This window comes from Oncorhynchus keta, chromosome 13, assembly GCF_023373465.1.
Source record: "Oncorhynchus keta strain PuntledgeMale-10-30-2019 chromosome 13, Oket_V2, whole genome shotgun sequence".
In the NCBI taxonomy this organism is placed as follows: domain Eukaryota; kingdom Metazoa; phylum Chordata; class Actinopteri; order Salmoniformes; family Salmonidae; genus Oncorhynchus; species Oncorhynchus keta.
This window is the reverse complement of record NC_068433.1, coordinates 35,263,519-35,286,240: the sequence shown is the minus strand read 5'-3', so window position 1 is coordinate 35,286,240 and position 22,722 is coordinate 35,263,519. Positions and strand designations below refer to the sequence as shown.

General features: G+C 43.9%; 1 protein-coding gene and 1 long non-coding RNA gene across 3 annotated transcripts in view; both read left to right on the top strand.

Annotated features, from left to right (window-relative positions):
• LOC118373656 (ankyrin repeat and BTB/POZ domain-containing protein 3-A-like) overlaps positions 1–22,722 on the top strand; it is a 218,558-nt gene that overhangs the window by 68,016 nt on the left and 127,820 nt on the right. The gene's annotated exons all lie outside the window — the stretch shown is intronic.
• Positions 18,851–19,614, top strand: LOC127906787 (uncharacterized). The gene is made up of 3 exons (XR_008062851.1): positions 18,851–18,955; positions 19,274–19,499; positions 19,545–19,614. It is a non-coding gene; the product is annotated as an uncharacterized LOC127906787 (long non-coding RNA).

Genomic DNA, 22,722 nt, shown 5'->3' with positions numbered 1-22,722 from the left:
TAACCCTAAACCAACCCTAACCCATTCCTAACCCAAGCCCAAAACTAACCTAACCCAATCCTCACCCAACCCAACCAACCCTATCCCAAACCCAAACTGGCTGGCCTCCAACCTAAGCCCAGTCCCCACTAACCTAACCCTGGCAACCCAACCCAACCCAAACCGGCACTAACCTAACCAGGCCAACCCTAAACCAACCCTAAAGCAATCTAACCCAACCCAACACTAACCTAACCCTAACCCTAAACCTAACCCTAACAGCCCCTAATCCTAACCCAACCCAGCCCCTAACCTAAAGTCAGCCCCCTACACCTAACCAAGCCCAACCCAACACCTGGCCTAACCCTAACCCTCACTGACCCAAACTAGCCCAACCCACCCTTGGCCTAACCCCTAAACCAACCCTAACCCTAATCCTAACCCAACCCAACACTAACCTAACCCAACCCTAACCCAATCCGGACCCAACCCAACACTAACCTAAACCCAACCCAACACTAACCTAACCCTAAACCAACCAACCCAGCACCAATCCTAACTAACCTAACCCAACCAACCCAACCCTAACCCTAATCCTAACCCAACCCAACACTAACTAACCCTAACCCAATCCAAACCTAAACTCTAACCCTAACCTAATAACCCAACCCAACACTAACCTAACCCTAACCCAACTATATATCTTTAATAACCCAACCAACCTGCCCATAACCCAGCTACCAACCCAACCCAACACTAACCCCCTAACCGGAGAAACCTAACCTCACCCGCTCAACCCAACCCAACTAATCCTAGAAACCCTCTGAAACTAACCTAACCCTAACCCAACTATATCCTTAACAACCCTAACCTAACCTAGCCCAACCCAAACCCAGGCCCTAATCCAGCCCAACACTAATCCTCCAGAATGACCCTAACCAAATCCCCCTAACTCAACCCCAACCTAACCCAACTCCAAAACCCTAACCCAACCCAACCCTAACCTAACCCTAACCCAACTCTATCCTTAAAACCCTAAAGCTTCAACCCAACCCTAACCCTAACCTAACCCGCCCTCACCACTTAACCCTAGGCCTAACAGGCCCAACTCCTAACCCTAACACCAAGTCCTAACCCTAACTCTCCAACATTAACCCTAACCCAAACCCAACTCTAATCCAAGCCTTCCCTAACCCAAACCCAACCCTCAACCCAACCCAACCCAACCCTAACCCTAACCCTAACCCAATCTCCCAACCCAACCTAACCCAAGCCCTAAGACCCTTAACCCTAACCCTAAAAACCTAAGTTCATGCCTATCAACAGACTAACCCTATCCCTCAACCTAAGGTCCTAATCCAGGCACTTGTCAACCCAACTCTAACCAAACCTGCCTCAACAACACCCCAACCCTAACCTAGCCAACCCTTCCCAAGTTCTCTTTGGCCTAACCCTAACCTAACCCAACCACCTAACCCCAACCTCAACCCTAACCACTGGCCTAACGGCACCTCAACCTCCAGGCCTGATCAGGCCCTACACCCAAACAAGGGCACTGCGTTCATCCACCTCTGGCCTAATCCTAACCCTACCACTCCTAAGTTCCCGCTAGCCTGGCCCAACCCAACCCTAACCCAACTCCTAACCCAACCTAACCCAACCTTCCGGAGAGCCCTGAAACCCCCTTTAAGGAATACCCACAACCCTAACCTTAAAAACCAATGCCCCTAACCCAATCCCTGAACCCAACACTAACCCTAACCCAACCCAACCTAACTAACCTAACCTAACCCAACCCTACCCCTAACCCAACAACCCTCCAACCTAACCCTAACCCAAAACCCTAACCCAACTATATCTTTAACCCAACCCTAACCCCCTAACCCAACCCTAACAAACCTAAGCCTAACCCTAACCCAACCCCCAACAACCTAACCTAACCAAACTAACCCAACCTAACCCAACAACACTAACCTAAACCAACCCTATAAACCCTAACCCAACCCTAACCCTAACCCAACCCAACCTAACCTCCCTAAATCCTAAAACCCAACCCTAACCTAACCCTAAACCCAACACTATATCCTTTAACCCTAACCCCCTAACCCAAACCCAACCCCTAACCCTAACCCAATCCTAACCCTAACCCAACCTAACCTAACCCCCTAACCTAACCCAACCCAGCCTAACCCTAACCCTAACCCAACCTACACTAACCTAACCCAACCCAACAGAAACCTAAGCTATAACCCTAACCCAACAGCAACTATAACCCTAACCCAACACTAACCAACCCAACCCTAACCCAACCCAACCTAACCCAACACTGGCCAACCCTAACCAACACTAACCCTAACCCAGACTAACCCAAACCCAACAATCCTAACCCTAACCCAACACTAGCCTAACCTAACCCAACTGTAACCTTGGCCTAACCCAACCCAACACTAACCCTAACCAATCCAACCCTAACCCAACCCCCTACCCAAACCTAACTAAGTAACCCTAACCCAACTAACAAACCTAACCCTAACCAACCCAACCTAACCCAACCCAACTCAACCCTAACCCAATCCTAACCCAAACCCAACCTCTAGCCTAACCCTATCCCAAAACCTAACCCTAACCCAACCCTAACTCAACCTAACCCTAACCCAACACTAACCTTAAACCTAACAACCCTAACCCTAACCCAACCCAACAACCTTAACCCAACCCTAAACCTAACCCAACCCTAACCCAACACTAACCCTAACCCAACACTAACCCTCCTAACCCAACCCAACCTAACCAACCCTAACCCAACCCAACACTAACCCTAACCTAACCCAACCCAATCCTAACCCAACCCAACACTAACCTAACCCAACCCAAACCTAACCCAATCCTAACCCAACCCAACACTAACCCAACCCTAAACCAACCCTAACCCAATCCTAACCCAACCCTACCTAACCCAACCCAACCCAAACCCAGCTCTACCTAACTAACCCTAACCCTAACCCTAGCTTCAACCCAACCCTATTCACAACCCTAACCATATCCTTAGCCCCTACACCCTAACACCAACCTAACCCTAACCCAACCCCAACCCTAACCAACCCAACTCTAACCCTAACCAAAACCTAACCTGAACACCAACCCAACCCTAACCCTAACCCTAACACTAAACCAACCCTAACCCTAACACCAACCCTAATCCAGCACTAACCTTAACCCTAACCCAACTCTATCCTTAATCCTAACCCAACCCTAACCCTAACTCTAACCCAGCACTAACCCTAACCCTAACCCAACTCTATCCTTAATCCTAACCCAACCCTAACCCTAACTCTAACCCAGCACTAACCTAACCCTAACCCAACTCTATCCTTAATCCTAACCCAACCTGACCTAACTCTAATCCAGCACTAACCTAACAGGAGCGTTCAGTGGTTCTACGGTTGGTTTGGCTAGCCTGTTGAGGCTGGGGGCAGTATTTTCACTTTTGGATGAAAGGAGTCCCAGAGTAAACGGCCTCCTACTCAGTCCCAGATGGGAATATATGCATATTATTATTACTGGTGGATAGAAAACACTCAATTCATAAGGATTTGTAAGACCCTTATTTTATAGGAATGGACAGAGTCCCACTCTTAAAGTCAAGTAACAGCCTTTATTCAAGAGAGTACTGAGTACATACACATTTTACCACAAGTTATAAACTGAAAATGACGTCAGCGTTTTCTAAATGTTCCGTCTCTTCTTGACACTGGTAGAAAGGCTCTATAGATCTCAAGCCTTCCCTCCTCACCTAGAGCCAAGGTCAGTCAGTGTAGATAAGCATTCTAGACAGTCTGGAGATAGTTCATTCATTTGTTCCAATGAACAGACCGTCATTGTTCTAAACTCTTGACTACATTATATTCAATACTGGGAGCAAGAGAGAAAATTCATACATATACAGTAACATAATAGTATTCTGATTAGCACATATACCGTAACATAATAGTATTCTGATTAGTCAGTCCTGATTGAAATGTATACATAATTAGTCATCATTGATAAAAATTCCCTTAACATATCCACCCTTTGATTAAATATTATACATCCAATCACACATTGTAGTTATATTGTAATATTAAAAAGCCCATTTCTATTTTTATTAGAGATATTTCTTGTCATCAAAACATCACCTAAACATAACGCAACACTTGCATTCGCCATAATTGTTTCTCAGGCCTACATCAGAATCATAACTCTTCTTATCAGGATTTTCATTACAATCATAAAAAAACAGTCTATTATTGAAACGGGATACAACCTAGCCTCCCTAAACATCAAAAATGGTATCTTCAAACATAAATTCCCCGCAACTGAAGGATCCAGATTCATCCACTTGTCCTGTAGACAATCAGCACTCCGCGGGTCAGAACCTGGAATCCCCTGGTACCTCACCATCTATTGTCATCGATTTCTCCAGAGTCCTGGAAATAAGGCCTCATACACAGGGAATTAGACAACAGCCCCATAAAACTAAACAGTCACACAGGTGAATGTAGCCCATAATACAGTGATCATAATATTATTATTTTTTGAACATACTATCAAACCCAATTAGTCAGAGAAGTATCCACCCCAGAGTTTTCTGCCAAACCGTGAGCCAGGGTGGTCAAACCAGCTGAGGCTTTGGGCACTGATTCGTCCGGAGCTGTGTTATTTGGGATGTAAGCACAAACATGGTCTCAATAATCACGCATACTTCTCCCTTTTCAGCCAATAACATATCTAATGCAATTATATTCTGCCAAGCCATCAGGCTGGTTGCTTCAGTCTGTTCTGCAAAACCTTTAATAGCATCTCTGGTATACTTGTTAAAGCTCTGTTGATTATCATAAATATAATTAATCCAGTCCACGTTCTTATTGAGAGTAGACCACCCGGAAATACTTAACTCTAATCCTGCTAGGATCTGATTTCTTGCTTTGAACTCATCTAGCACCCCCGTGGAACCCCAATGTTATCAATGTATACTTTGTCATCAAGAGACCCGGATGGAGTAACTCTTTTTCCCATTTGGCTAAACTTCATGTCTTGGTGTTGAATGAGTGTGAAAGGCATTCCCAAATGTACAAAGTAGCATAATCCTGTCCAATCTGTCGGTAAAACCTCGCCCTGACATCATTTCCCAAGAGTACTGTACCAAACGGTAATAATCTCCTCCGGTCACTGTAAAGGGAGGAAGTCTTGATTTAAGGGGAACCTGGGGATATAAATAGTGCAATCAATACAACTGTCATTATCTGGCATTCCTGCTTTCGTGAACAGCAAGAGCCAGACACATCTTCACTTCTATGAACAAAAACAGGGTGATAGGACAGGTAGGATTACCAATACTCAGGTGGGACGTGCTGTATCAGGAATATGGACGATAAGACAGCTCAGACGAACAGCGCCCATGTGAAGCCCCACCCTCTTCGAGAACACATCACTAGCAAGAGCCAGACACATCTTCACTTCTATGAACAAAAACAGGGGTGAAAAGACAGGAATGATTTTCTTCATTGATTAATTCTGTTAATTCCAGTTCTCCTCTCGAACACTGTTTATTGTTTGACAGTTCAGAGTGTCTTACCCTCCCGCCGTGTGACATGAATCCGGGTAGCTCTTTCAGCTATCTGTCATCAGGAGTCCTTGGTATGGTCCCCCCAACAAGCCTCTGGGACTGGATTGAGTGACTTCACCTGTAGTTCACCTGTAATGCATAAAATCCTGGACATACAGGCTTGGTTAACAACTAGTTTGTCATATGTTTTAGCTGATTATATCTTTAATTTATATGCCTATTTGTTAGCTAAAAAACTTTTTTTTTTATTATTAGTTTCTTATCCAATAGGCCACTAACTTACCCACCCCCCCTTTTGATACCTGGCTCTGCCCAGGTAACAACCTTATCTACCCTAAATAATGACTTAGGTAGGATTAGTAAATTATCCTTATTTTCTGACATTATCATGTATGTCCAATTCTCCCTTGGGCATCCATTCATCTCAATCCTGTATCAATTCTCTGTCCAGTGTCTTATCTAGTTTAAGAAGTATCTATGATATTTATATATGTTATTAAATATATATATATTTACCCATTTAAACAGTAATTCCTTTCTCTCCTATCTCTCAAAATGCCACTAAGCGTCTCACTGTTTGACTTTATCTAAAATCTGATTTTCCTTCAGGGATCTCTCAGTATTCTATCTAATCAATAACATGAATTTAATATAAATGAGGCATAGTGTGGAATTCTTTATCTACAGTAATTTATCACCCCTAAGAACTAAAACGAACAAATTTTTCATATGTAATCCTTCCATACCCTATTGGCTTAATACGGTGTCTATCTGACAATAACAAATTTAATATAGGACCATGTTTTATCTCCCCTATTTATTCTCATTTGATAAATAGGATTATTTTCTGTTTTAATACCAAATCAAATAATCAATAATAGCCAATTCAAAACTTCACAGCTAATATTGTAAAACAGAATCCTGAAACACTTTCTCTTCAGTGATTCAAACAATAATTCTAAACCCCAAACTAAAACTCCATTAGTGGTCCTTCTTATAATTAATTTACCTTAGAAAAACTAAAAGTAATGGCATATATTATTATAATTAATTTACCTTAAAATGACCACACATTCATTATACAAATGGCTCTCCCTGAGGCTGATCAGACCCCAAAAGATAGCCATGATAAGGTCAATAGGTCATACCACCCTTTTATAGTCATATTCCATACTACATTAGACATATTAAAGAACCCTTTATCCTTAAAATAAAAAAATTCACTTGTGTAATTAAAACTCATAAAATAAAAAAAGTTCCATATTTGAGCGTGCCTCTTTAAAATACCTTTGCACTAAAACAAATAGTCCTAACAAATGTTTTATGTGTATATATTTGCAAACCTTAATGGATAATCAAAACTTCCAGGCCTTTTTCAATTTGGTCGTTTACGGCCTGATTCTCCCCAAGATTATAATCCCAGGAAACATCTAAAAGTGAGACACCTAAACCTCAATTTTCCCAGAAGAACACAACACGCCTAATTAGCATTGTCACGAACCTGCTCAAAGCCCGTAACAAAAGGGAGACAACGTGGAGACAAGGCGTAACAAAATACATATTTATTAACTAAAAGCAACTAAGGAAAATATCAATGGTGTGTGTAATCAGTAGTCCGTAGTGTAAGTGAGTGTTTTGCATGAATGTGATAATGCAGGGTGTTGAAAGATGCTGTCGCAAACAACCCAAAAACCACAACAAAATCCATAAAGGTGTCTGCATGGAGAGAGTCTCCTCCATGAATGGGGAAAGGTGTATTTATCCTGGGAGACACTGGGCCCAGGTGTGTCTGCATGAGAGAGTCTCCTCCATGAATGGGGAAGTGGTGTATTTATCCTGGGAGACACCGGGCCCAGGTGTTTCCCATTGACCCTCCCAACTCCGCCCACCAGCATCCTAATAAGGAAACAAGAACAAAGAGAGAATACGGCAGACAGAGTGGGAGGGTCGTCACAGCATTCACTATGCTACTTCGATTCAGAAACTCAAAAGTGAACTATAAACTAAACCTAATGATAATTCCCCTTTACCTCAAATCATTAATCATCAGTTTTAAACAATGTCAATGTATATGTTAACTTAAATGAACATGCTACCCTTAGATACAATTAACCTGATAACATTATTATCCAATGTATTACTTTTTCCCTCTGCCGCAAATGTTGCACATTTCTCAGTGTAAGAAATCCGTAATTTAATCCCAGATATTTAATAAAAATGTAAACGCATTCTCCCATGGCTCCTTCAATTTACATATTTTAGATAACTTCCATCCATCCCGGAATAAGGAATCCTACTTAAACACACCAGAATACAATGTTTAATTAAGTTAAAGCAAACCCTAAATTTGACCATAACCAGTAACCAAATAAACAAACCACTTTTATCAGCAAAAAACAAACTTATACAAAAAACTATAATGCTTTTTCTCCATTTACATCTGCTAGTTCCTCAAGATTGTTCACAACATCATTTACATAAACAATCAAACCAGGAATCAATAACCATCAGCCATTATCACAATGTTTTGATTCAGACATCCAGTCTCCCTTTCTCATAGCCTAATATAGTCCAAATAAACGCCACAAATCTTATGATGCCCACCTAGCGAATCAACTGCTCGTTTTTAGCATCTTTCCTGAATTCTGAAAAGTGACTCAAAACAATAATGCATGCATTTTCCTTCTAAAAGACAAACAATTATCTCAGCATCCCTAGTCACAACATATTTCCGTGGTTCGATAAAGGTGCCTAATTGATGTCATCACAACCTCTAACGACTTTCAATGAATTGTAAATAATTGTTGTTCGATAAACCAAACCTAATTTATCAACATCTCTTCAAATCTTGAATTATTATTTCAACCAATCTCTACATTCGCTAATTTTATAAAACATTTTGATGGGCATAAATCGTAAATTGTCTCTTCTTTATTATTTAGAATTCATTTTGATTTAAGTAACTGTCTCGTCTTTGACTTAGTATTTTAATTACGACTCTATTCCCAATACGTTATTCACTTGTCTAATTAAAACTCCTAATAATCCATGTGAGTGTACCCCTTTAAGATATATTGTCTCTGGTAACAGGGAAATCCCCTTAACCCAAACGTTTACTACAACAACGAAACCTAATAATTATGATAATCCCTTCACATCATTTGTTTTAAATCTCTCGATGTTTCATGTAACTCATTCAGTCTCATTCATCTCAAATTGTCGTCCCAAAATATTTTATACACTGCCATACACTCAAACCACTGTGATAAACGTGGACTTGTCCCTTGAAAACAGATAACCTGTTAGACCTAAGATAGGGGCAGTATTTCATTTTTGGATAAAAAGACGTGCCCGTTTTTAGCGCAATATTTTGTCACGAAAAGATGCTCGACTATGCTTGGAATTGATAGTTTTGGAAAGAAGACACTCTGACGTTTCCAGAACTGCAAAGATTTTCACTGTGAGTGCCATAGAACAAAATCTACAGGCAAAACCAAGATGTTTGAGTGACCAGGAAATCAACATTTCTGGAGGGCACGTTTTGCATTGTCTCCTTATATGGCTGTGAATGCCCCAGGAATGAGCCTACACTTCCTATCGTTTCCCCCAGGTGTCTGCAGCATTGTGACGTATTTTAGGCATATCATTGGAAGATTGCCCATAAGAGCCTACATTTGCCAAGTGTCCCGCATGGTGTCTGCGTGGAAATTGGTGCGCAAAAGTCAGCTGTACCAGTATTTTTCCATGGAATTCTGAGAAAAACCATGCTTCTAGAACTGGCATTTCAATGAAGAGATATATGACAAAACACCTTGAGGATTGATTCAAACAACGTTTTCCATGTTTCAGTCGATATTATGGAGTTAATTCGGAAAAAAAAAGTTTAGGTGACGGTTAGGTAGCCAAATGCATAGTAACAAAACGGAACGTTTGTCCTACACAAGCATCTTTCAGGAAAAACTGGACATCTGCTATGTAACTGAGAGTCTCCTCATTGAAACATCTGAAGTTCTTCAAAGGTAAATTATTTTATTTGATCCCTTTGCTGGTTTTTGTGAATATGTTGCGTGCTAAATGCTAACGCTAAATGCTAAGCTAGCTATCACCACTCTTACACAAATTATTGATTTTCTCTGGTTCTAAAGCATATTTTGAAAATCTGAGATGACAGTGTTGTTAAGAAAAGGATAAGCTTGAGAACAGGCATATTTATTTCATTTCATTTGCAATTTTCAGAAATCGCTAATGTTGCGTTATGGTAATGAGCTTGAGGCTGTAGTCACGATCCCGCATGCGGGATGGAGTTCTAAGAGGATAAGAGGTTTTAATTCTTGAAAAAACAGATAGTATTTTTTAGAATACGTTAACTTCTTTACCTAACCAAAATCAATACTCGGGAAAACAATCACAACTTTTTACGATTAAACTATTCTTACCTATTTTATAGTCCAAAGCGTTGCACTATATAGCCCCATTGAATGCCTAGCAATTCCGTTGCTAGCTGTAGCATCTTTTCAGACTATCCTTACGATATTTAGCTCCTTTAAAAAAAATGTAGTAATTCTAAGCTATAATGCACACATTTTCCATTTTCTCTTTAAGTTCATCGTATGTCCGTTCGATTCATAAAAATATAACATTCTGATTATCGTATCTCGAGAATAAAGGCTACTGACCTGCTGCCGACTGGGAAAAGCACTGTTCGTTTGATCTAGTCACCGTCCCTGTGGTCTGAGGTGTACATCGGCCTGGTCTTTCCCTCAATTCAGAGGCCAGGTCTTTGATAACGGGACCAGACCCGCTCGTGCACGATTTATTCGGCGTACGCCCTCCAGATGGCAGGGACCAATTTGTTACAGGAATTAAATTTTCTCTCTATGTTTTAATATCCAATTAAAATTAAACACTCTGTCAATTCATAAGGATTTGTAAGACCCTTATTCTATAATAATGGACAGAGCCCAGTCTTAAAGTCAATCAGCAGAGTTTATACATTTACATTTAAGTCATTTAGCAGACGCTCTTATCCAGAGCGACTTACAAATTCTGTGCATTCACCTTATGACATCCAGTGGAACAGCCACTTTACAATAGTGCATCTAAATCTTTTAAGTGGGGGGTGAGAAGGATTACTTTATCCTAGACCATAACAACATTAGACCATAAGACCATAACAACATTAGACCATAACAACATTAGATCATAACAACATTAGACCATAACAACATTAGACCATAACAACATTAGACCATTAGACCACGAGAATACTGAACATAGATACAGTTTAGCACAGGTTAACTGAAAATGACGTCATTAGTTTCAGCACCAACCCGTGCCATCTCCGTTCCAGTACAAAGGCTGTATGGTTCTCACATCCTCTCTCCCTATTAAGATCATATAATTTATGAGTCAAGATCTTCCTGTGTAGAAAAGCATTCTAGCCAGTCTGAAGATATCGTTGATTCATTTCTACCAAGGAACAGACAGTCATTGTTCTAACTCTTGAACACATTCACACACATTATATTCAGTACTGGGATCAAGAAAGAAAACTCATACATATACAGTAACATAATAGTATTGTGATTAGTACATATACAGTAACGTAATAGTATTCGGATTAGTACATATACAGTAACATAATAGTATTCTGATTAGTCAGTCCTGATTGAAATGTATACATAATTAGTCATCATTGATCAAAATTCCCTTGACAGCAACACTGAAGAAAAACATATTGGAGAATAACAACAATCTCAAAAAGAGGATATTGTGAAAATCAGGACTGTTATATCAATTCTTCCTCCTGCCCCACCTATTGTCCCTGTGTAAATCAGGACCACAATTCTTCCTCCTGCCCCACCTATTGTCCCTGTGTAAATCAGGACCACAATTCTTCCCTCCTGCCCCACCTATTGTCCCTGTGTAAATCAGGACCACAATTCTTCCTCCTGCCCCACCTATTGTCCCTGTGTAAATCAGGACCACATTCTTCCTCCTGCCCCACCTATTGTCCCTGTGTAAATCAGGACCACATTCTTCCTCCTGCCCCACCTATTGTCCCTGTGTAAATCAGGACCACATTCTTCCTCCTGCCCCACCTATTGTCCCTGTGTAAATCAGGACCACCATTCTTCCTCCTGCCCCACCTATTGTCCCTGTGTAAATCAGGACCACCATTCTTCCTCCTGCCCCACCTATTGTCCCTGTGTAAATCAGGACCACACCATTCTTCCTCCTGCCCCACCTATTGTCACTCCTGCCCCACCTATTGTCCCTGTGTAAATCAGGACCACCATTCTTCCTCCTGCCCCACCTATTGTCCCTGTGTAAATCAGGACCACCATTCTTCCTCCTGCCCCACCTATTGTCCCTGTGTAAATCAGGACCACCATTCTTCCTCCTGCCCCACCTATTGTCCCTGTGTAAATCAGGACCCTAGGACCATTCTTCCTCCTGCCCCACCTATTGTCCCTGTGTAAATCAGGACCACCATTCTTCCTCCTGACCCACCTATTGTCCCTGTGTAAATCAGGACCACCATTCTTCCTCCTGCCCCACCTATTGTCCCTGTAAATCAGGACCAGGAGCCCCACCATGTCCCTGATAAATCAGGACCACCATTCTTCCTCTGACCCACCTATTGTCCCTGTGTAAATCAGGACCACCATTCTTCCTCCTGACCCACCTATTGTCCCTGTGTAAATCAGGACCACCATTCTTCCTCCTGCCCCACCTATTGTCCCTGTGTAAATCAGGACCAGGAGCCCCACCTATTGTCCCTGTGTAAATCAGGACCACCATTCTTCCTCCTGCCCCACCTATTGTCCCTGTGTAAATCAGGAACACCATTCTTCCTCCTGCCCCACCTATTGCCCCTGTGTAAATCAGGACCACCATTCTTCCTCCTGCCCCACCTATTGTCCCTGTATGAATATTAGTTGGCATCTAATTGAAGAACATACTGCTTTATAGATCCCAGCCTGACAAACAATTGTTTGGTTCTGACTTTGAGCACATGCACTGGGCCTCCATTGAGTCTCCATGTGTCAAGCAGTACAGAGAAACACCCTCTAGATGACAGCAGAGGCTCTTGGATGTACCCTGTCTAACCACTGGGCCTCTATTGGGTCTCCATGTGTCAAGCAGTACAGAGAAACACCCTCTAGATGACAGCAGAGGCTCTTGGATGTACCCTGTCTAACCACTGGGCCTCTATTGGGTCTCCATGTGTCAAGCAGTACAGAAAAACACCCTCTAGATGACAGCAGAGGCTCTTGGATGTACCCTGTCTAACCACTGGGCCTCTATTGGGTCTCCATGTGTCAAGCAGTACAGAGAAACACCCTCTAGATGACAGCAGAGACTTGGGCGGTTCCCTGCAGCTGACCAATAGGAATGATTGTGTCTCAGAATCTTACTGTATTGCTGAATCTATTGACTTTTATATCAACCCTCTATCCCAGAAACACCCAGCTATGTTCAGGATACTGATGTATGGAGGGTTTATTACTATTGTAGTACTGACTGTTATATCAACCCTCTATCCCAGAAACACCCTGCTATGTTCAGGATACTGATGAATGGAGGGTTTATTACTATTGTAGTACTGACTGTTATATCAACCCTCTATCCCAGAAACACCCAGCTATGTTCAGGATACTGATGAATGGAGGGTTTATTACTATTGTAGTACTGACTGTTATATCAACCCTCTATCCCAGAAACACCCTGCTATGTTCAGGATAATGATGAATGGAGGGTTTATTACTATTGTAGTACTGACTGTTATATCAACCCTCTATCCCAGAAACACCCTGCTATGTTCAGGATACTGATGAATGGAGGGTTTATTACTATTGTAGTACTGACTGTTATATCAACCCTCTATCCCAGAAACACCCTGCTATGTTCAGGATACTGATGAATGGAGGGTTTATTACTATTGTAGTACTGACTGTTATATCAACCCTCTATCCCAGAAACACCCAGCTATGTTCAGGATACTGGTGAATGGAGGGTTTATTACTATTGTAGTACTGACTGTTATATAAACCCTCTATCCCAGAAACACCATGGCTATGTTCAGGATACTGGTGAATGAAGGGTTTATTACTATTGTAGGTGCTCTTTTTATGAACTTCAGCTAGATGTGATAATGCTTATTGTAAAAGCACCTGTATCAACTGATGCAGCATAGTGACTATAAATACATAACTGAAGCATGATGGGGTTTGTCTGATAAACACTTATCACCTGTATCACCTGATGCAGCATAGTGTCTATAAATACATAGACTGAAGCATGATGGTCTGGTTTGTCTGTCTACATCTGATCACCTGATGCAGCATAGTGTCTATCATATACATAGACTGAAGCATGATGGGGTTTGTCTGTCTATATTATCACCTGTATCAACTGATGCAGCATAGTGGCTATAAATACATGGGCTCCTAACACTCCTAACAACCCCACCACTAGGAGGTGTCCACATGGTCTGATAAACACTCCTAACAACCAGACCACTAGGAGGTGTCCACATGGTCTGATAAACACTCCTAACAACCAGACCACTAGGAGGTGTCCACATGGTCTGATAAACACTCCTAACAACCAGACCACTAGGAGGTGTCCACATGGTCTGATAAACACTCCTAACAACCCCACCACTAGGAGGTGTCCACATGGTCTGATAAACACTCCTAACAACCCCACCACTAGGAGGTGTCCACATGGTCTGATAAACACTCCTAACAACCCCACCACTAGGAGGTGTCCACATGGTCTGATAAACACTCCTAACAACCAGACCACTAGGAGGTGTCCACATGGTCTGATAAACACTCCTAACAACCAGACCACTAGGAGGTGTCCACATGGTCTGATAAACACTCCTAACAACCCCACCACTAGGAGGTGTCCACATGGTCTGATAAACACTCCTAACAACCCCACCACTAGGAGGTGTCCACATGGTCTGATAAACACTCCTAACAACCCCACCACTAGGAGGTGTCCACATGGTCTGATAAACACTCCTAACAACCAGACCACTAGGAGGTGTCCACATGGTCTGATAAACACTACTAACAACCAGACCACTAGGAGGTGTCCACATGGTCTGATAAACACTCCTAACAACCAGACCACTAGGAGGTGTCCACATGGTCTGATAAACACTCCTAACAACCAGACCACTAGGAGGTGTCCACATGGTCTGATAAACACTCCTAACAACCCCACCACTAGGAGGTGTCCACATGGTCTGATAAACACTCCTAACAACCAGACCACTAGGAGGTGTCCACATGGTCTGATAAACACTCCTAACAACCCCACCACTAGGAGGTGTCCACATGGTCTGATAAACACTCCTAACAACCCCACCACTAGGAGGTGTCCACATGGTCTGATAAACACTCCTAACAACCACACCACTAGGAGGTGTCCACATGGTCTGATAAACACTCCTAACAACCAGACCACTAGGAGGTGTCCACATGGTCTGATAAACACTCCTAACAACCAGACCACTAGGAGGTGTCCACATGGTCTGATAAACACTCCTAACAACCCCACCACTAGGAGGTGTCCACATGGTCTGATAAACACTCCTAACAACCAGACCACTAGGAGGTGTCCACATGGTCTGATAAACACTCCTAACAACCAGACCACTAGGAGGTGTCCACATGGTCTGATAAACACTCCTAACAACCCCACCACTAGGAGGTGTCCACATGGTCTGATAAACACTCCTAACAACCAGACCACTAGGAGGTGTCCACATGGTCTGATAAACACTCCTAACAACCAGACCACTAGGAGGTGTCCACATGGTCTGATAAACACTCCTACAACCCCACCACTAGGTGTCCACATGGTCTGATAAACACTCCTAACAACCCCACCACTAGGAGGTGTCCTCATGGTCTGATAAACACTCCAAACAACCAGACCACTAGGAGGTGTCCACATGGTCTGATAAACACTCCTAACAACCAGACCACTAGGAGGTGTCCACATGGTCTGATAAACACTCCTAACAACCCCACCACTAGGAGGTGTCCTCATGGTCTGATAAACACTCCAAACAACCAGACCACTAGGAGGTGTCCACATGGTCTGATAAACACTCCTAACAACCCCACCACTAGGAGGTGTCCACATGGTCTGATAAACACTACTAACAACCCACCACTAGGAGGTGTCCACATGGTCTGATAAACACTACTAACAACCAGACCACTAGGAGGTGTCCACATGGTCTGATAAACACTCCTAACAACCAGACCACTAGGAGGTGTCCACATGGTCTGATAAACACTCCTAACAACCAGACCACTAGGAGGTGTCCACATGGTCTGATAAACACTACTAACAACCAGACCACTAGGAGGTGTCCACATGGTCTGATAAACACTCCTAACAACCAGACCACTAGGAGGTGTCCACATGGTCTGATAAACACTACTAACAACCAGACCACTAGGAGGTGTCCACATGGTCTGATAAACACTCCTAACAACCAGACCACTAGGAGGTGTCCACATGGTCTGATAAACACTCCTCACAACCAGACCACTAGGAGGTGTCCACATGGTCTGATAAACACTCCCCTAACAACCCCACCACTAGGAGGTGTCCACATGGTCTGATAAACACTCCTAACAACCCCACCACTAGGAGGTGTCCACATGGTCTGATAAACACTCCTAACAACCAGACCACTAGGAGGTGTCCACATGGTCTGATAAACACTCCTAACAACCAGACCACTAGGAGGTGTCCACATGGTCTGATAAACACTCCTAACACCCAGACTACTAGGAGGTGTCCACATGGTCTGATAAACACTCCTAACAACCCCACTACTAGGAGGTGTCCACATGGTCTGATAAACACTCCTAACAACCCCACCACTAGGAGTTGTCCACATGGTCTGATAAACACTCCCTAACAACCCCACCACTAGGAGGTGTCCACATGGTCTGATAAACACTCCTAACAACCCCACCACTAGGAGGTGTCCACATGGTCTGATAAACACTCCACATGGCCTAAACAACCCCACCACTAGGAGGTGTCCACATGGCCTGATAAACATTCCTAACAACCAGACCACTAGGAGGTGTCCACATGGTCTGATAAACACTCCTAACTACCAGACTACTAGGAGGTGTCCACATGGTCTGATAAACACTCCTAACAACCAGACCACTAGGAGGTGTCCACATGGTCTGATAAACACTCCTAACAACCCAGACCACTAGGAGGTGTCCACATGGTCTGATAAACACTCCTAACTACCAGACCACTAGGAGGTGTCCACATGGTCTGATAAACACTCCTAACAACCAGACCACTAGGAGGTGTCCATATGGTCTGATAAACACTCTAACAACCAGACCACTAGGAGGTGTCCACATGGTCTGATAAACACTCCCTAACAACCCCACCACTAGGAGGTGTCCACATGGTCTGATAAACACTCCTAACAACCCCACCACTAGGAGGTGTCCACATGGTCTGATAAACACTCCTAACAACCCCACCACTAGGAGGTGTCCACATGGTCTGATAAACACTCCTAACAACCCCACCACTAGGAGGTGTCCACATGGTCTGATAAACACTCCTACAACCAGACCACTAGGAGGTGTCCACATGGTCTGATAAACACTCCTAACAACCCCACCACTAGGAGGTGTCCACATGGTCTGATAAACACTCCTAACAACCCCACCACTAGGAGGTGTCCACATGGTCTGATAAACACTCCTAACAACCAGACCACTAGGAGGTGTCCACATGGTCTGATAAACACTCCTAACAACCCACCACTAGGAGGTGTCCACATGGTCTGATAAACACTCCTAACAACCCCACCACTAGGAGGTGTCCACATGGTCTGATAAACACTCCTAACAACCCCACCACTAGGAGGTGTCCACATGGTCTGATAAACACTCCTAACAACCCCACCACTAGGAGGTGTCCACATGGTCTGATAAACACTCCTAACAACCCCACCACTAGGAGGTGTCCACATGGTCTGATAAACACTCCTAACAACCAGACCACTAGGAGGTGTCCACATGGTCTGATAAACACTCCTAACAACCAGACCACTAGGAGGTGTCCACATGGTCTGATAAACACTCCTAACAACCAGACCACTAGGAGGTGTCCACATGGTCTGATAAACACTCCTAACAACTGGGTCAGTAACTGGTATGGTCAGATAGACTAGTGGTTAGAGTGGTGGGTCAGTAACTGGTATGGTCAGATAGACTAGTGGTTAGAGTGGTGGGTCAGTAACTGGTATGGTCAGATAGACTAGTGGTTAGAGTGGTGGGTCAGTAACTGGTATGGTCAGATAGACTAGTGGTTAGAGTGGTGGGTCAGTAACTGGTATGGTCAGATAGACTAGTGGTTAGAGTGTTGGGTCAGTAACTGGTATGGTCAGGTAGACTAGTGGTTAGGGTGGTGGGTCAGTAACTGGTATGGTCAGGTAGACTAGTGGTTAGAGTGGTGGGTCAGTAACTGGTATGGTCAGATAGACTAGTGGTTAGAGTGGTGGGTCAGTAACTGGTATGGTCAGATAGACTAGTGGTTAGAGTGGTGGGTCAGTAACTGGTATGGTCAGATAGACTAGTGGTTAGAGTGGTGGGTCAGTAACTGGTATGGTCAGATAGACTAGTGGTTAGAGTGGTGGGTCAGTAACTGGTATGGTCAGATAGACTAGTGGTTAGAGTGGTGGGTCAGTAACTGGTATGGTCAGATAGACTAGTGGTTAGAGTGGTGGGTCAGTAACTGGTATGGTCAGATAGACTAGTGGTTAGAGTGGTGGGTAAGTAACTGGTATGGTCAGATAGACGAGTGGTTAGAGTGTTGGGTCAGTAACTGGTATGGGCAGATAGACTAGTGGTTAGAGTGGTGGGTCAGTAACTGGTATGGGCAGATAGACTAGTGGTTAGAGTGGTGGGTCAGTAACTGGTATGGTCAGGTAGACTAGTGGTTAGAGTGGTGGGTCAGTAACTGGTATGGTCAGATAGACTAGTGGTTAGAGTGGTGGGTCAGTAACTGGTATGGTCAGATAGACTAGTGGTTAGAGTGGTGGGTCAGTAACTGGTATGGTCAGATAGACTAGTGGTTAGAGTGGTGGGTCAGTAACTGGTATGGTCAGATAGACTAGTGGTTAGAGTGGTAGGTCAGTAACTGGTATGGTCAGATAGACTAGTGGTTAGAGTGGTGGGGTCAGTAACTGGTATGGTCAGATAGACTAGTGGTTAGAGTGGTGGGTCAGTAACTGGTATGGTCAGATAGACTAGTGGTTAGAGTGGTGGTTTCAGTAACTGGTATGGTCAGGTAGACTAGTGGTTAGAGTGGTGGGTCAGTAACTGGTATGGTCAGATAGACTAGTGGTTAGAGTGGTGGGTCAGTAACTGGTATGGTCAGATAGACTAGTGGTTAGAGTGGTGGTGTCAGTAACTGGTATGGTCAGGTAGACTAGTGGTTAGAGTGATGGGTCAGTAACTGGTATGGTCAGATAGACTAGTGGTTAGAGTGGTGTTTTCAGTAACTGGTATGGTCAGGTAGACTAGTGGTTAGAGTGGTGGTTTCAGTAACTGGTATGGTCAGGTAGACTAGTGGTTAGAGTGATGGGTCAGTAACTGGTATGGTCAGATAGACTAGTGGTTAGAGTGGTGGGTCAGTAACTGGTATGGTCAGATAGACTAGTGGTTAGAGTGGTGGGTCAGTAACTGGTATGGTCAGATAGACTAGTGGTTAGAGTGGTGGGTCAGTAACTGGTATGGTCAGATAGACTAGTGGTTAGAGTGGTGGGTCAGTAACTGGTATGGTCAGATAGACTAGTGGTTAGAGTGGTGGTTTCAGTAACTGGTATGGTCAGGTAGACTAGTGGTTAGAGTGATGGGTCAGTAACTTGTATGGTCAGATAGACTAGTGGTTAGAGTGGTGGGTCAGTAACTGGTATGGTCAGATAGACTAGTGGTTAGAGTGGTGGGTCAGTAACAGATATGGTCAGATATGAGATGTAAACCAACACCTATCATACTACTATGACTGACCCTGTAAAACAACACCTATCATACTACTATGACTGACCCTGTAAACCAACACCTATCATACTACTATGACTGACCCTGTAAAACAACACCTATCATACTACTATGACTGACCCTGTAAAACAACACCTATCATACTACTATGACTGACCCTGTAAAACAACACCTGTCATACTACTATGTCTGACCCTGTAAAACAACCCCTATCATACTACTATGACTGACCCTGTAAAACAACACCTATCATACTACTATGACCCTGTAAAACAACACCTGTCATACTACTATGACTGACCCTGTAAAACAACACCTATCATACTACTATGACTGACCCTGTACAACAACACCTACCATACTACTATGACTGACCCTGTAAAACAACACCTATCATACTACTAGGACCCTGTAAAACAACACCTGTCATACTACTATGACTGACCCTGTAAAACAACACCTATCATACTACTATGACTGACCCTGTACAACAACACCTATCATACTACTACGACCCTGTAAAACAACACCTATCATACTACTATGACTGACCCTGTACAACAACACCTATCATACTACTATGACTGACCCTGTACAACAACACATTTCACAGAACCAATCTGATGTCTGTGACAATCAAACACTTTAAAAGCGAACCAACATAAAGAAAATGACAGCATTGATGTTTTTTTATTACAACAGTTAATTTAACAATGATGTTTATAAATCTAGTTGACATTCATCCCAGGACACCTTGACTTGCATTACACTCTCACTGCAGAACAACATCCTCATGAAATCACATGACTTCTAGTTAGAAGAGGATTCCTGTTAACACGGCCTGCTACAAGCAGGAAACTAGTTATGGACCAACCAGAAATGTGACATGTCTGTTTGACAGTTACCCTCGATGCCTGTGTGAACTATCTTGTCATCTCTTTGGCTAACCACATTGGAACATTCTAGTCTTTAAGGACATGAACTGGCAGAACAGGTTTCAGCAAAGTATGGAGTCAATGTTTTCAGGAAGGTGTAACCATGACAACAGGCAGACTAAGTGCAAGGGCAGCCACCTGAACTACTGTCCTACAGAGACAAACAGCCACCTGATCTACTGTCCTACAAAGACAAACACATCTACACAAACAGCCACCTGAACTACTGTCCTACAAAGACAAACAGCATCTACACAAACAGCCACCTGAACTACTGTCCTGCAAAGACAAACACCTGAACATCTACAAAGACAAACAGCCACCTGAACTACTGTCCTACAAAGACAAACAGCCACCTGAACTACTGTCCTACAAAGACAAACAGCCACCTGAACTACTGTCCTACAGAGACAAAGAGCATCTACACAAACAGTGAATCTGAGAAAAATGGCTTTAAAGTTTGTTTCCTAGTCCATGCATATTAACCGTGACCACTGATCTGACCTATGACCCTAAGTACTGATACTACGCTCTGCCTTGGTATGACCTATGACCCCTAAGTACTGATACTACACTCTGCCTTGGTCTGACCTATGACCCCTAAGTACTGATACTACACTCTGCCTTGGTCTGACCTATGACCCCTAAGTACTGATACTACACTCTGCCTTGGTATGACCTATGACCCCTAAGTACTGATACTACACTCTGCTTTGGTCTGACCTATGACCCCTAAGTATTGATCCTACACTCTGCCTTGGTATGACCTATGACCCCTAAGTACTGATACTGCACTCTGCCTTGGTATGACCTATGACCCCTAAGTACTGATACTACACTCTGCCTTGGTATGACCTATGACCCCTAAGTATTGATACTACACTCTGCCTTGGTATTACATTTTACATTTACATTTAAGTCATTTAGCAGACGCTCTTATCAGGCGACTTCAAATTAGTGCATTCACCTTATGACATCCAGTGGAACAGCCACTTTACAATAGTGCATCTAAATCTTTTAAGGGGGGTGAGAAGGATTACTTTATCCTATCCTAGGTATTCCTTAAAGAGGTGGGGTTTCAGGTGTCTCCGGAAGGTGGTGATTGACTCCGCTGTCCTGGCGTCGTGAGGGAGTTTGTTCCACCATTGGGGGCCAGAGCAGCGAACAGTTTTGACTGGGCTGAGCGGGAACTGTACTTCCTCAGTGGTAGGGAGGCGAGCAGGCCAGAGGTGGATGAACGCAGTGCCCTTGTTTGGGTGTAGGGCCTGATCAGAGCCTGGAGGTACTGAGGTGCCGTTCCCTCACAGCTCCGTAGGCAAGCACCATGGTCTTGTAGCGGATGCGAGCTTCAACTGGAAGCCAGTGGAGAGAGCGGAGGAGCGGGGTGACGTGAGAGAACTTGGGAAGGTTGAACACCAGACGGGCTGCGGCGTTCTGGATGAGTTGTAGGGTTTAATGGCACAGGCAGGGAGCCCAGCCAACAGCGAGTTGCAGTAATCCAGACGGGAGATGACAAGTGCCTGGATTAGGACCTGCGCCGCTCTCCTGTGTGAGGCAGGGTCGTACTCTGCGGATGTTGTAGAGCATGAACCTACAGGAACGGGCCACCGCCTTGATGTTAGTTGAGAACGACAGGGTGTTGTCCAGGATCACGCCAAGGTTCTTAGCGCTCTGGGAGGAGGACACAATGGAGTTGTCAACCGTGATGGCGAGATCATGGAACGGGCAGTCCTTCCCCGGGAGGAAGAGCAGCTCCGTCTTGCCGAGGTTCAGCTTGAGGTGGTGATCCGTCATCCACACTGATATGTCTGCCAGACATGCAGAGATGCGATTCGCCACCTGGTCATCAGAAGGGGGAAAGGAGAAGATTAATTGTGTGTCGTCTGCATAGCAATGATAGGAGAGACCATGTGAGGTTATGACAGAGCCAAGTGACTTGGTGTATAGCGAGAATAGGAGAGGGCCTAGAACAGAGCCCTGGGGGACACCAGTGGTGAGAGCGCGTGGTGAGGAGACAGATTCTCGCCACGCCACCTGGTAGGAGCGACCTGTCAGGTAGGACGCAATCCAAGCGTGGGCCGCGCCGGAGATGCCCAACTCGGAGATGGTGGAGAGGAGG